The sequence below is a fragment of the Elephas maximus genome, chromosome 3, assembly GCF_024166365.1.
Source record: "Elephas maximus indicus isolate mEleMax1 chromosome 3, mEleMax1 primary haplotype, whole genome shotgun sequence".
NCBI classification, from domain to species: Eukaryota; Metazoa; Chordata; class Mammalia; order Proboscidea; family Elephantidae; genus Elephas; species Elephas maximus.
Window position 1 is genome coordinate 21,632,150 of NC_064821.1, and position 16,454 is coordinate 21,648,603.

The following is a 16,454-nucleotide window of genomic DNA, read 5'->3' on the forward strand; positions in this document are numbered from 1 at the left end:
GGAAACTAGTCATCCTCTTTCCGCAGTTACTCCTGTCATTGCTCAATGGGCTCATGAGCAAAATGGCCATGGTGGCAGGGATGGACTTCCATTCACAAAGGTTGACTTAGCTACAGCCACTGCTGAGTGCCCAAACTGCCAGGAGCAGACACCAACGCATAGTCCCTGATATAGCATCATCCCTCCAGGTGATCAGCCAAAAACCTGGTGGCAGTTTGATTGCACTGGAGTACTTCCATCATGGAAAGGGCAGCATTTTGTTCTTATTGGAATAGACACTCAGGATATGGATTTGTCTTCCCTGCATGCAATGCTTCTGCCAAAACTGTCATCTGTGGACTTACGGGATGCCTTATCCACGATCATAGTATCCTGCAAGCATTGCCTCAGATTAAGGGACTCACTTCACAGCAAATGAAGTGCAGCAGTTGGCCCATGCTCGTGGAATTCACAGGTCTTACCATGTTCACCATCATCCTGAAGCAGCTGGCTTGAGAAAGACACTATTACAGCACGAGCTAGGTGTCAATATCTTACAGGGCTGGGGCAATGTTCTCCAGGAGACTATTGCTCTAAACTAGTGTCCAGTATGTGGTGCTGTATCTCCCATGGCCAGGATTCATGGTCCTAGAATCAAGGGTTGGAAATGGGAGCGGCACCACTCACTAATACTCCTAGTGACCCACTCACAAGATTTTTGCTCCCTGTCCCCGAGACGTTGTGCTCTACAGGTCTAGAGGTCTCAGTTCCAAAGGGAGGAATGCTCCCACCTGGAAACACAACACTGATTCTGCTCAACTGGAAGCTACGAATGCCACCTGGCCACTTTGGGCTCCTTATTTCTCTGGATCAACAGGCAAAGAAGGGAGTTACCATACTGGCTGTCTATTGTGAGAGTTCCTGATTACCAAGAGGAGATCAGGTTGATATTATACAATGGAGGTAAGAAAAGCCTCATGGATTGAATCATGTGCCCCCAGAAATGTGTGTATCAACGTGGTTAGGCCATGATTCCCAGTATTGTGTGGTTGTCCTCCATTTTGTGATTCTAATTTTATGTTAAGAGGATTAGGACAGGATTGTAACACCACTCTTATTGAGGTTACCTCCTTGATCCAATGTAAAGTGTGTTTCCCTGGTGTTTGTCCTGCACCGCCTTTATCTCCAGAGATAAAAGGAAAGAGAAGCAAGCAGAGAGTGGGGGACCTCACACCACCAAGAAAGAAGCACTGGTAGCAGAGCACATTTTTGGGCCCAGGGTTCCTGTGCCTGAGAAGATCCTCGACCAGCGGAAGATTGAGAACAAAGACCTTCCTCCAGAGCCAACAAAGAGATAAAGACTTCCCCTGGAGCTGATGCCCTGAATTTAGATTTTAGCCTACCTTACTGTGAGGAAATAAATTTCTATTTGTTAAAGCCATCCACTTGTGGTATTTCCATTACAGCAGCACTAGATGACAAAGACAAAGAGTATGTCTGGGATGCAGGAGATCCCTCAGGGCATCTCTTACTACTACCATGCCCTGTTTTAAAGTCAAGCCAAAACTACAGCCACCCAATTCTGACATGATTACTTCAGAAATGAAGGTTTGAGTCACCCCACCAGGCAAAGAACCATGACTAGCTGAGGAGCTTGCTGAGGGCAATGGGAATACAGAATGGGTAGTGGAAGACTGTAGTTCTAAACACCGGTTATGATCATGTGCAGAAACAAGGGCTGCAATTGTCATGAGTGTTTCTGTTTTTTATGTGTGCATCAAATATTTTTGTTTTCTTCACTTATGAAATATAAGACGTAAACAGGGCTAGTGCTTTTTTGGTTGTATGTGTGTTCATTGTATCATGTTAAGTATAAATTTGACTTTATAATTGTCTTTATTCAGAGATTATGTATGGTTTAAGGAGATGTGTACAGGTGCCAAGTTGACAAGGGGCAGACTGTGATGGTTAAGATTGTGTTTCAACTTGGTTAGGCCATGATTCTCAGTGTTTTGGCAGTCGTGCGATGTTGTGGTCACTTCCCCATTGAGATTTGATATGTGATCACCCCAATGCTGGGATCTTCTGTGAGTAGCCAATCAGTCGAAGGGGGGTTTCCTTGGCCATGTGGACTGCATGGAACGTGGGACGACATTCTGACAGCCTGCGGAGGCTTTTACTCGTTCCGGACCCTGCGCCTACTTTCTGTTCATCTGACCTCTGGTTTTTGGAACTTGAGTTAGCAGCTTACCTGCAATCTTGCCTGCTGATATTGGAATCTGTCAAACTTTACAGCCTGTGAGCAACAGCGCTGCTGTCCAACCTGCCAATCTTGGGTTCACCAGTCCCTGTGGCTACATGAATCAGAAGAAGCCTCTATGCCTGCCCACTCACTTGGGACATTACAGCCTCTACAACCTCGTGAGTCATTTCCTTGATATAAATCTCTCTATATATACATATCTATTTATACTTTTTCTTGGTTTTGCTTCTCTAGAGAACCTGGCCTAAGACACCCACCAATGAATGTGCAGCCCAAGATGTCAGTAGTGCTTAGGTTGAGAAACCCTGGTCTAGCCTATTGAGGAATAATATTAAAATTATTATCTAAAACATTTCAGCCATTTTCTATTATTATATCATGGTATTGAAAATATTATCCCAAATAAATTTCAGTCTTTTTCCATTTATTTGGTGCTTCTTCATTTTTTTTTTTTTCATATCACTTTCCACAATTCAAATGTTTTTATTGGTTCTTTTGTTTGTGTTCTTTCTTCCCCACTGGAATGTAACCTATATAGGGACAGGAACTGTTTTCTTCATGACTTTGTCCCTAGCACTTTAAACATAGTACCTTCTTGACAAACATTCCTTCTGTAAAATAAATGTATCAGTAAATCTCCTGGAAGCCTGAGATTGAAAATAAAACAAATAGGACAGACATCCTCCCTACTCTAATGAAATGTTTACAAATACACTAATTTTTTCCAAATATTTTAGAATGCCATCTCAATGATAACTACATTTTAGGTAGTAAGTCTTACAAGGGGTCATTTTAATAAGTCATTCAATATAAAAGAACAGGGAGCAGCTGGGCACTCTCCTTATCTACTTGTTTCCTATACAGTTATGGAAAGGAGGTCATTACTGGAGGAGACTAGAAAAGCAATATACAATATTGCTTTATAAAATATTTATGGACCTGGAGCACTGCCTGACTCCTATGTTATTGGGGATGCCACATATTCAACACAATCCAAGATTCCTCTGACCAAATATCTCTGTCTTTGCAGTACATGACTCTCTAAAACTGGATTGGGGTGACGATTGCACAATTCAAAAATTTACTTAAACCACTGGATTAAAACAGTGGGTTAATTTCATGATATGCATTTATTCAAGGTGAGCTGAAAATATTTCCTTTTGTTTACAACAGTTTCTAGTACACATCAATATAATTACCATGATAAAATGACAAAAAACAAAGCAGCATTAATGGGATATTGCAATGATGAGAAATGTGCAGAAGTGATGGTCCCTTGGCTCAGGTGCTCAGCCAAGGGGTTTGGGTAGGGTTGTTCAGTAGGGTGGTCACAGGGGGGCTCTCTGCAGTCTTTGCAGCCCTTGAGGGTTCAATATCCAAAATTCCTCATTAGTAAAAGTCTTTTGCTCTCATTATAATCTTAGAGCATTGCAATTCCTTAAGGAGCAAGGCTCAGGCAAGTAGGAATATTGGGTTGGCTGATGCCTACACCCCGAGGTCAGAAATATGCCATCCTCTTCCTTTTAATTCTCTCTGCTCACATTCATTTCAGGCCCTTTGCACATGGCCAAGCTCTCTCTGTAACTGGATTCTAACTTTCTTTCTTTAGGTGCACTCAAAGGCATCCATATCCTAACAATATCAGGAAGACTGACTCCATGTTTAGGTTAAAAAAAATAGTTTATATTAATATTACATATATATATCTCTTGTATAATTACAAGTGATAATATTTCAAATGCACCCTCAAAGTACTAATTTTAAAGGCTAATTTTACATATAGCTCATTGAATGTTGCTGTTATTTCTACATAGTATATTGAGCACTGTCTAATATAATCTTTGTAATCAAAATGGACTGAGGATATAATAGCCATTTTATGTCTTTTTTAGAATTTTACTACCAACTTTTCCTAATTTCAAAATTCTAGCTTAAATATACTTTTTTTTTTTCCATTACAGATCATAGGTTGAAATGATGGCTTTTTGTTATCAATGATGTTGTAATAAATTAAAAATTATCAGGAAATTGTGAAGCTGTGATACTTTTGTGGTACTAAGAGTGATGCTGGGCCTTGTTTGTTATGACAACAAAGATTTTTTTTACTTGAACGTTATGTTGCAGTAATTAAAACATATAATATGGGTTCAGGGATAGATATAATGGTCCTATTAACCTTAAGAGAGAGCCCAGATATAGACCAATACATAAATGGACACTTTATTTGCTACTGAATTGAATTGATGGATTATTTTAATAAAAGGTGCTACAACGTAAAAATGAATTGAAATTTTTGCCTCACATCAAAGGCAAAAATAAATTCTAGGTGGGTTCAAGCCTCAAATGTAAAAGACAAAGCTATAGATTGAGTTAAGTAGCAGTTTCAAAAACAATACCTACTGAGCACAATTCACTCGGGAAGTTCTGAGAAATACAACTATGTTAAAACTAAGAACATGTACTCATCCAAAAATACTATAAAGGATATGCAGAAATCAAGACATTCACCTAAAGAATAAGTTAGCATTGCCTATAACTGAAAAAGATTAATACCCTGGTTACATAAAGAACTGACATAAATTAATAAGAAACAGCTCGATAGAAATATAGGAGAGGAAATGTCCACAAGAGGAAAAGTAAATGGCCCATACATACATGAGAAGATGGCTTTACTTAATTAAAGACATGTCAACTAATGAAATCATTTTTATACCCACTAGATTGTCAGAATAAATGAAAAGGTGTTGAAGATTAGGTGGATCACCAGGAACTTCTCTGAAAGTTTAAAATGTTTCATCCACTTAGACAAACTCTTTGGAAGTTACCAAAGGAGAGTAAGTCTCTCTTGCACCCAAAAATTCCACCCCAGATATAAAACAAACTTTTATTTCCACCAGGAGACAGGCAAAAAATGTTCAAACAGATTTATTCATAACAGAAGGACACTAGCTACAGAAATTTCCATCAACATAAAAAATGATATTTTATAATGTCATCATACATAATGTAAATATATATAGCATTTAAATAAATGAATTACTCTTACACCCAGCAACATGATTGAATTTCAAAAGCACAATCAGGATACAAATTTTATACACTAATATTTAAATATTAACAAGTTCAAAAAGATGCAAATTTATAAATTGGATATAGATACACACAGTGATGATTAAACAATGACCTTAAATCCCATTGACAGTTTCATAGAATATGATCAAATACTGGCAATTTCACAGATGTCTTACTTTTATCATGTAATCAGGATACATTGATAATTACTAGTGATTGGCATGCAAAGGAAACCCTGGTAGCATAGTGGCTAAGTGCTATGGCTGTTAAACAAAAGGTCAGCAGTTCAAATCCACCAAGCACTCCTTGGAAATTCTATGGGGCAGTTCTATTCTGTCCTATAGGTTCACTATGAGTCAGAATCAGCTCAATGGCAGTTTTCTTTTTTTTTGTAATGAGAAAGTTGGAGACAAAGAAGGATTGGTAGTTGGAAAATATAGCCTTGGTGATGGAAACAATGTTGGAGATCGCATGATAGAATTTTGCAAGATCAACGACTTCTTCATTGCAAATACCTTTTTCAGCAACATAAATGGTAGACTATACACCTGCACCAAGCCACAGGAATCAAATTGACTACACCTTTGGAAAGAGATGGTGGAAAAGCTCAATATCATCAGTGAAAACAAGGCCAGGGACCAACAGTGGAACAGACCATCGATTGCTCATATGCAAGTTCAAGCAGAAACTGAGGAAAATGAGAGCAAGTCCATGAGAGCCAAAGCATAACCTTAAGCATATCCCACCTGAATTTAGAGACCATCTCAAGGATAGATTTGACGCATTGAACACTAATGAGCGAAGACCAGAAGAGTTGTGAAATGATATCAAGGACATCATAAATGAAGAAAGTAAGAGGTTATTCATTAAAAAGACAGGAAAGAAAGAAAAAACCTAAATGGATGTCCGAAGAGTCTTTGAAACTTGCTCTTGAACTTTGAGTAGCTAAAGCAAAAGGAGGAAATGATGAAGTAAAAGAGCTCAACAGAAGATTCCAAAAGGCAGATTGAGAAGACGAAGTAAAGTATTATAATGACACATACAAAGACCTGGAGGTAGAAAACCAAAAGGGAAGAATGTGGTCTGGATTTCTCAACGTGAAAGAACTGAAACAAAAATTCAAGACTCAACCTGCAATATTGAAGGATTCTATGGGGAAAATATTAAACAACTCAGGAAGCATCAAAAGAAGATAGAAAGAATACACAGAGAGTCACTAAACCCAAAAGAATTGGTCTACATTGAACCACATTAGGAGGTGGCAGATGATCAGGAACTGATGGCAATGAAGGACGAAGTCCAAGCTGCACTGAAGGCAGTGACAAAAAAGAAGTCTCCAGAAATTGACGGAATACCAATTGAGATGTTTCAACAAACGGAAGCAGCACTGGAAGTGTTCACTCATCTATGCCAAGAAATTTGGAAAACAACAACCTGGAAAACTGACTGGAAGAGATCCATATTTATGCCTATTCTCAAGAAAGGTGATCCAACAGTATGTGGAAATTATTGAACAATATCATTAATATCACACACAAGCAAAATTTTGCTGAAGACCATTCAAAAGCAACTGCACCAGAAATTCAAGCTGATTCAGAAGAGGACGTGGAACCAGGGATATCATTGCTGATGTCAGATGGATCCTGGATGAAAGCAGAGAATACCAGAAAGATTTTTACCTGTGTTTTATTGACTATGCTAAGATATTGGACTGTGTGGGTCATACCAAATTATGGATAATATTGTGGAAAATGAGAATTCCAGAACACTTAATTGTACTCATGAGAAACCTGTGCATAGATCAAGAGGTAGTCATTCAAACAGAACAAGGGGATACTGTGTGGTTTAAAGTCAGGAAAGATGTGTGCTAGGGTTGTATCCTTTCATCATACCTATTCAGTCTATATGCTGAGCAAATAATCCAAGAAGTTGCACTATGTGAAGAAGAATAGGGCATCAGGATTGGAGGAAGACTCATTAACAACCCAAGTTATGCAGATGACACAACCTTGCTTGCTGAAAGTGAAGAGGACTTGAAACGTGCTGATGATGAAGATCAAAGACCACAGCCTTCAGTATGGATTACACCTCAACATAAAGAAAACAAAAATCCTCACAACTGGATCAATAAGCAACATCAGGATAAACAGAGAAAAGATTGAAGGTGTCAAGGATTTCATTTTACTTGGATCCACAATCAACACCCAAGGAAGCAGCAGCCAAGAAATCAAAAGACACATTTCATTAGGCAAATCTGCTGCAAAAGGTATCTTTAAAGTGTTGAAAAGGAAAGATAGCACCTTGAAGACTAATGTGCCCCTGACCCAAGCCATGGTGTTTTCAAATGCCATATATGCATGTGAGAATTAGACAACGAATAAGGAACACTGAAGAATTGGCGCCTTTGAATTGTGGTGCTGGTGGAGAATATTGAATATACTGTGGACTACCAAAAGAATGAACAAATCTATCTTAGAAGAAGTACAACCAGAATGCTCCTTAGAAGCAAGGATGTTGGTCCTACATCTCACATCCTTTATACATGTTATCAGAAGGGATCAATCCCTAGAGAAGGACATAAAGCTTGGTAGAGGACCAGTAAAAAAGAGTAAGATGCTCAACGAGGTGATTAACTCAGTGGCTGCAACAATGGGTTCAAGCATAAGAATGATTGTGAGGAGGTGCAGGACTTGGCAGTGTTTTGTTCTGTTGTACACAGGGTCACTATGAGTCTGAACCGACCTGATGGCTCCTATCAACAACGACACTTGTTTTATAGGGCTACCATATCAAAGTATGACAAAGTGAGTGGCTTAAAGTGAGAAAGGTCTTTTGTCTCAAGGTTCTGGAGGCTCACAGACTGAATTAAGGTTGTCAGCAGGACTCTGCTTTTTCTTAAATCTCCAGGGGAAGATTTTTTCTCAGCTTTCCCAGCTTCTGGCATACCCAGTCATTCTTTGTTTTACAGCTGCAGCCTAACTCCACCTTCTTCCTCTGCCTTCACATGACCATCTTTCCTCTGTAATCCTCTCTGTGTCTATACTCGTTTATAAGGACACCACTCATATTGGATTAGAACACACCCTACTCCAATAGGATCTCAAGTTAACTGATAATATCTTCAAAGACTGTTCTGGACAAGGTCACATTCACAGGTACCGGGAGTTACAATTTCAGCCTATCTTTTTGGGGGGCATAATATAATCCATAACAAGAGGATTCAGCAAAGTAGAAGTAATCCCATGTTTTTCAAATATGAACTTCATGCTCCTCAGATTTCAGCATGGGTTAAAACCTCACAAAGTAATTTTTTAGAGTACTTATCATTCTGATGTCTCCCCAGAGATTCAAGTCCGTAGTTCTTGGGTGAGATATGGAAACCTGCAGTATGAATAAAGGCCTTAGGTGACTCATCTTTGTAGTTGTTCTGGGGACATAAATGGAGGCAGCTTTGCATGAGAGGTCACCTGGTGTGCCAGGTGAGAGGCTGTCTTCACAGTGTGATAATGAACACAATCCCACCGCTACCATCAGAACCACCAGAACAGAAGGCTCTCCAGAATCTCCATCGATTCTCCTACAAGACCTATGTAGTTGCCACCCCTACACCACAGAGATGATCCTGACTGAATGTCCTGCTATTTTTCTAACTCGTGGAAAAATGGTCTCCCTAATCCTGACAACTTTGCTTTTCTCACATTCTGTTTTATACTCAACACCTCTTCCTCAAAATAAAGTCCATCTCCACAGATAAATTCTTACCCTAATAAATTCACAATAAACAGCTAGCTATACATGACAGTCATTAGAGATCAGACTTCCCCTTAAGACCTCACTGACATTTCATTTTACTTAATCATATTTCTCTGTTTGAATACCACCAGAAATTACAAAGAAAAAATGTAAGATTAGTTGAATAAGGGGAAAAGTAAAAAAAAAAAAAAAACTCATATAGACAGTGTTATGAGTTTAATTATATCCCACAGAAATATGTGTTGTAATCCCTAACCTCTATACCTGTGATTGGAGCCCTGGTGGCACAGTGGTTAAGAGCTCAGCTGTAAAGCAAAAGATTCTCAGTTCAAATCCACCAGCCACTCTTTGGAAATCCTATAGGGCAATTTTACTCTGCCTTTAGTGTCTCTGAGAGTCAGAATCAACTCGAAGGCATCCGGTTATGGTTGTGGTTACAATCTCATTTGGGAATAGGTTGTCTTTTTTATGTTAATGAGACAGGATTAGTGTAGGGTGTATTTTGAGTCAATCTCTTGAAATATGAAGGAGATTAAACAAGCAAGCAGAGCAGAGATTGGGAAAGATTGATGGCAAGCCACACGGAGAACCGGGAAACAAGCTGAAGAAACAAGAATGTTCCTACAGAGCTGACAGAGAGAGAAAGCCTTCCCTTAGAGCCAGCACCCCAAATTCAGACTTCTAGCCTCCTAAATTGTGAGAAAATAAATTCTGTTTGTTAAAGTCGTTCACTTGCAGCATTTCTGCTATAGCGGCACTAGATAGCTAAAACACACTTTTTTTTTTTTTTTTAACAATTTATTGTAGACAACAAACTAGTTTCCCATTCAGCAATTTGAATACAAACTGTTCCATGACCTCGGTTGCTATCCCCACAATGCATCAGCACTCCCGCTTTTCCACCAGGACTTCCTCTTTCCATTCCTCCAGTTCTCCTGCCCCTCCTTGCCTTCTTCTCTTTGTTTTTGGGCAAATGTTGCCCATTTGGTCTCTTAGAGTTGATTGTTCTAAGGAGGGATCACTTTCCTCATCGGTGTTATTGTTTATTTTATAGGCCAGTCTATTATTTGGCTGAAAGGTGACCTCTGTGATGACTTCAGTTCCAGATTAAAAGGGTATTCTTAGGGCAATAGTCTCAGGGGTTCCTCTAGTCTCTATCAGTACGTTAAGTTTGGTCTTTTTTTTTTTTTTTTTTTTTTTATGAAATTGAGTTGTGTTCTATATTTTTCTCCCATTCTATCTGGGAACTTATATTGTGTCTGGAAAGACACTTCTTATCAGTAAATCAGTGAAAAGGAATCAGACGAATAAGTTGACTGAAAGATTACCAACGTTGCCTACTGATTATATTACTAAGACTAGTAAAACATGGTTTAAAGGTAAACCAATAAAACTGCTGAAACAAGGGGTAGAAATACATGAGAGTGAAGAACTATAAGTCTTACAAATGATGGCAAGGTATAGAACACAACGAGCCTAGTTAAGTTTTATTGCACATCATGTACCAAACTTGCAGTGGTTATGGGGATTGACTTTCCCACAGAAAATATACTCTACATAGTTAGTCTAGGTCTGTCATAGTAATTATTTTTCACCATACCAGAAATTAGATTAGGAAGAAATATATGATCCTATTATTTGTGATGAGATGGGAAGAGTGTCTTCTGTATGACTCCATGGAAAGGATCTATTAATAATAAAACTCTGTTGCCAATCATTCAGTTTCAACTCTTACTAAACCAAAACCATTGCCATTGAGTCTATTCTGACTCATAACAACCCTATCGGACAGAGTAGAACTGCCCCATAGAGTTTCCAAGGAGTGCCTGGTGGATTCGAGCTGCCGGCCTTTTGGTTAGCAACCATACCACTTAACCATTACACCACCAACTCATAGCGACCCTCTATTAATTAGACACTACTCATCTGTCAGTTTGTCATACTGTGGTGGCTTGTGTGTTGCTGTGATGCTGGAAGCTATGCCACCAGTATTTCAAATGCCAGCAGGGACACCCATGGTGAACAGGTTTAGGGGCACTTCCAGACAAAGACTGACTAGGAGGAAGGACTCTGTTACCTACTTCTGAAAAAAATTGGCAAGTGAAAACCTTATGAACAGAAGTTAAACATTGCCTGATATACAGCTGGCAGACGAGACCCTCAGGTTGGAAGGCACTCAAAATATGACTAAGAGGCTCCTCCTCAAAGTAAAGTCGACCTTAATGATGTGGATGGAGTCAAGGTTTCAGGACCTTCATTTGCTGATGTGGCACAACTCAAAATGAGAAGAAACAGTGGCAAACATTCATTAATAATCAGAAAGGGGAATGTATGAAGTATGAACATAGGAAAATTAGAAGTTATCAAAAATGAAATGGAATGCATAAAGATCAATATCCTAGGTACTGTTGTTGTTGCTGCAGTTAGGTACCATTGAGTTGGTTCTGACTCATAGTGATTCTATGTACAACAGAACAAAACATTGCCCAGTCCTGTGCCATCCTCATAATCATTGTTATGCTTGAGCCCATTATTGCAGCCACTGTGTCAAACCATCCGGTTGAGGGACTTCTGTTTTGCTGACCCTCTAGTTTACCAAGCATGATGTCTTTCTCCAGGGACTGGTCTCTCCTGATAACATGTCCACACTATGTGAGATGTAGTCTCCCCATCCTTGCTTCTAAGGATCGTTCTGGTTTTACTTCTTCCAAGACAGATTTGTTCGTTCTCTTGGCAGTCCATGGTATATTCAATATTCACAGACACCATAATTCAAAGATGTCAATTCTTCTTCAGTCTTCCTTATTTATTGTCCAACTTTCACATGCATGGATGATTGAAAACACCATGGCTTGCATCAGGTGCACCTTAGTCTTCAAGATGACATTTTTGCTTTTCAACACTTTAAAGAGGTCTTTTGCATCAGATTTGCCCAGTGCAATGTATCTTTTGATTTCTTGACTGCTGCTTTCATGGGTGTTGATTGTAAATCTAAATAAAATAAAATCCTTGACAACTTCAAACTTTTATCCATTTATTATGATATTGCTTATTGGTCCACTTGTGAAGACTTTGGTTTTCTTTATGTTGAGGTGTAATCCATACTGTGGTCACTAGCTCACTAGGTATTAGCTAAAATGGACTGGCATTGGCCATTCTGAATAGGACAATCATATGGTAAAGTATGCCCGGAATGATAAAATGAAGAACAGTGTTGCGTTCATCATCAAAAAGAACATTTCAAGATCTATCCTGAAGTACAATGCTGTCAGTGGTAGGGTAATATCCATAAAACTACAAGTAAGATCAGTTAATAAAACTATTATTCAAGTTTACACACCACCACTAATGACAAAAATTAAGAATTTAAAGATTTTTACCAACTTCTGCTGTCTGAAATTGATCAAACATGCAAATTAAGATGCATTGATTATTATTGGTGGTTGGAATGCAAAAGTTGGAAACAAAGGAGAAAGATCAGTAGCTGAAAAATATGGCCTGGTGACAGAAAGGTTGCCACAGTCGTATGATAGACTTTTGGAACACCAATGACTCATTCATTGCAAATACCTTTTTAAACAACCTAAATGGCTACTATACATATAGGCTTTACCAGATAGGCATCAAATCTGTTACATCTGTGGAAAGAGATGATGCAGAAACTCAACATCATCAGTCAGAACAAGTCCATGGGCCATCTGTGGAACAGAGCATCAATTGCTCATACATAAGCTAATGTTGAAGCTGAAGAAAATTAGAGCAAGTCCATGGGAGGCAAAATATGACCTTGAGTATGTCCTATCTGAATTTAGAGACCATCTCAAGAATAATTTGATGTATTGAATACTTATGATGGAGAACCAAATTGTGGAAAGACATCAAGGATATTGCCCACAAAGAGCACAAAAGGATGTTAAAAATACAGGAAAGAACAAAAAGACCAAAATGGATGTCAGAAGAGACTCTGAAGCTTGTTCTTGAAGATAGAACAGCTAAAGTAAATGGGAGAAATGATGAAGAAAAAGCTGAACAGAAGATTTCAAAGGGTGGCTTCAGAAGACAAAGCAAACTATTGTAATGAAACCTGTAAAGATCTGGAGTTAGAAAACCAAAAAGAAGACCACTGTAGGCATTTCTCAAGCTGAAAGAACTGAAGGAAAGTTCCATTTTGAAAGATTCTGTGGTCAAAATATTGAAGGATCCAGGAAGTGTCAAAAGTACATAGAAGGAATTCACAGAGTCACTGTACCAAAAAGAATTGCTTGACACTCAGCCACTTCAGGAGGTACCATATGCTCAAGAGCCAGTGGTCTTGAAGAAAGAAGTCCAAGCTGCACTGAAGGCATTGGCTAAAAATAAAGTTCTAGGAGTTGACAGGATACCAATTGAGATTTTTCAACAAATGGATGCAGCAGTGAAGGTGCTCACATGTCTATGCCAAGGAATTTGGAAGACAGCTACCTGGCCAACCATCTGGAAGAAATCCATATTTGCACCCATTCTGAAGAAAGATGATCTGAAGAATGTGGAAATTATCAAACAATATCATTAATACCACATGATAGTAATATTTTGCTGAGGATAATTCAAAAGCGGTTGCAGCAGTACATCAACAGGGAACTACCAGTAATTCAAGCCTTGTTCAGAAGAGGTCATGCAACGCAGGATATCATGGATCTTGGCTGAAGGTAGAGAATACAAGGAAGATGTTTACCTGTGTTTTATTGACTATGCAAAGGCATTCGACTGGGTGATCATAAAAAACTGTGTATAACATTGCAAACAATGGGAATTCCAAAACACTTAATTGTGCTCATGTGGATGGAATCTGTACATAAACTGAGAGGGCGGTCATTACAGAAAAAAATGGCATACTGTGTGATTTAAACTCAGGAAATGTGCTTGCCAAGGTTGTACCCTTTCACCCTACTTATTCAATCTGTATTCTGAGTAAATAATCCGAAAATCTGGACTGTATCAAGAAGGACTAGCACCAGGATTGGAAGAAAACTCATGAACAATACAGATGACACAAACTGCTTGCTGAAAGTGAAAAGAACTTGAAGCACTTACTGATGAAGATCAAATACTGCAGCCTTCAGTATGGATTGCATCTCAACATAAAGAAAACTGAAATCCCCACAACCAGACCAATAAACATCACGATAAACAGGGAAAGGAAGGAAGTTGCCAAGGATTTCATTTTAGTTGGATCCACAATCAGTGCCCATGGAAGCAGCAATTAGGAAATCTAATGAGGTATTTCATTGAGCAAATCTTTTGCAAAAGACTTCTTTAAAGTGTTAAAAAGCAAAGATATCACTTTGAGGCATGCACGTGACCCACGCCACAGCATGGTCAATTGATTCTTATGCATGTGAAAGCTGGCAATGAATAAGGAAGAATAAGGAAGACTAAGGAAGAATTGATACTTTTCAATTATGGTGCTGGGGAAGAATATTGAATATATACCATGGGTTGCCAGAAGAGCCAATAAATCTGTCTCTCAAGAAATACAGACAGAATGCTCCTTAGAAGCAAGGATGGGGAGACTTTGTCTGATATACTTTGGACACATTATCATGAGGGACCAGTCCCTGGAGAAGGACATCATGCTTGGTAAAGTAGAGAGAGGGTCAGAAAAAGAGAGAAAGACCCTCTACAACATGGATTGACACAGTGGCTGCAACAATGGGCTCAAGCATAAAAATGATTGTGAGGATGGCACAGGACCAGCCAGTGTTTCTTTCTGTTGTACATAGGGTTGATTTGGATCAGAATCAACTTGACGGCATCTAACAACAAAAATTAACAACAGGTTTAGGGACAAATTTTCAGCCTTGTGTATTTGAGCATCACATCTGCACAGGATGCCTGAGTCCGTTGCTGCCATTCCTGAGGCTAACCATTCCAAGAATGAAGCTACCTCGCGGAGGACTGAATAAAGCCCTTCTTTCTTTCTTTCAGTCTTTCTTTTTTTTTTTTTTTTTTGCATTCTCTATCTCTGAAGTTCTTGTAATTAAGGGTAACTCTATGGTTTAAGCATTTTAGAGTCAGCGCTTACATTTTCTTATTAGAAACAAAGCCTTCCTCACTAGTAAGATTCAGTTATCACACAATCATCTGAAGCCACTGTGATAATCCAAGTATGACAATTTTATAGATAATGTAGGGGGCAATTATGGTTCACCTTCCATGTGGGAGAGCCAAGTTTGATTTCTGGCCAACGAACCTTATGTGTAGCAACAAGCTGTCTGTCAGTGGAGCATCCAGTGTTGTTATAATGCCGAATACGTTCCAGTGGGTCTTCAACACTAAGATGCACTAGAAACAAACCCCTGGCAATTTAGTTCCAAAAAGTCAGCCAGTGAGACCCTATGGATCATGAAGGCCAACTTGATTTCAGCTAACAACAATGCCAACAATAGCAACAACCACAAAAATATGATGAATGCTAATGTTACCCCGGACACTCATGGTTTACCAGTGACATGTCATGGTAATAACTAAATTGGGCATCAAAGGTCAGCTGTCTTGTCTTGCAGTGAGATTAAGCCTCGTTTTCAGTCACATGACTCTACCCATGGCATCAGACTGAAGCTAGTCTCTATTCCAACAGCTTTATCTACATCCTGCTTTCTTTATTTTGAGAATGTGCTACCAAAATAAACCAACCCTGCCTTAGACTCTGCTACTATAAAACCTGACCAAAGAGATTCAGCTTAGAGAATAAAAATAATTTGTCAAACAGCACAGAGCTACGCAAAGAGAAATTTCAAATTTCAAACCTACATTGAGTTGTACTCAACCACTAGGTTATGTCATTATTTTAGAAGAAAGTGTTCATAGAAGAGTCAGGGATCCTGTCTCACAATTATTTTTTCACTTTGATGCAGTCTAGAAAGCCAAGCCAAATGTAGGTAATGTAATCACTGAAAAGCAGGTATGCTCCTCATAATTTTTCTCAAAGCCCCCTTCACTTCCCTATTTCTCAGGCTGTAGATAAAGGGTTTCATTATGGGAATGACCACGGTGTACATCACTGAAGCTACTGCAGTCCTCCTAGAAGGGGTAAATGCAGCTCTGATACATGAACCAAAACCTGTCCCATAGAACAAAGAAATAACTGAGAGATGAGACCCACAAGTGGAAAAAGCTTTATACTTTCCAACTGCTGATGGCATTCTCAAAATGGAGGAGACAATTTGAGCATAAGAGAAAATGATTCCAGAGAGAGGAACACCACCCAGTATTGTAGCTGCAAAGTATGAGAAGATGTTATTGTTGAGAGCATCAGAACAGGCAACCTTGATGACCTGAAGAACTTCACAGAAGAAGTAAGGAATTACTAGCTCTGTGCAGAAGGAGAGTCGCAATGACATCAGAC

At 39.0% G+C, this 16,454-nt stretch overlaps 1 pseudogene; it reads right to left on the bottom strand.

Moving 5' to 3' along the window:
- Positions 1 to 16,454, bottom strand: part of LOC126074056 (olfactory receptor 7G2-like) — a 678,546-nt pseudogene that overhangs the window by 82,425 nt on the left and 579,667 nt on the right.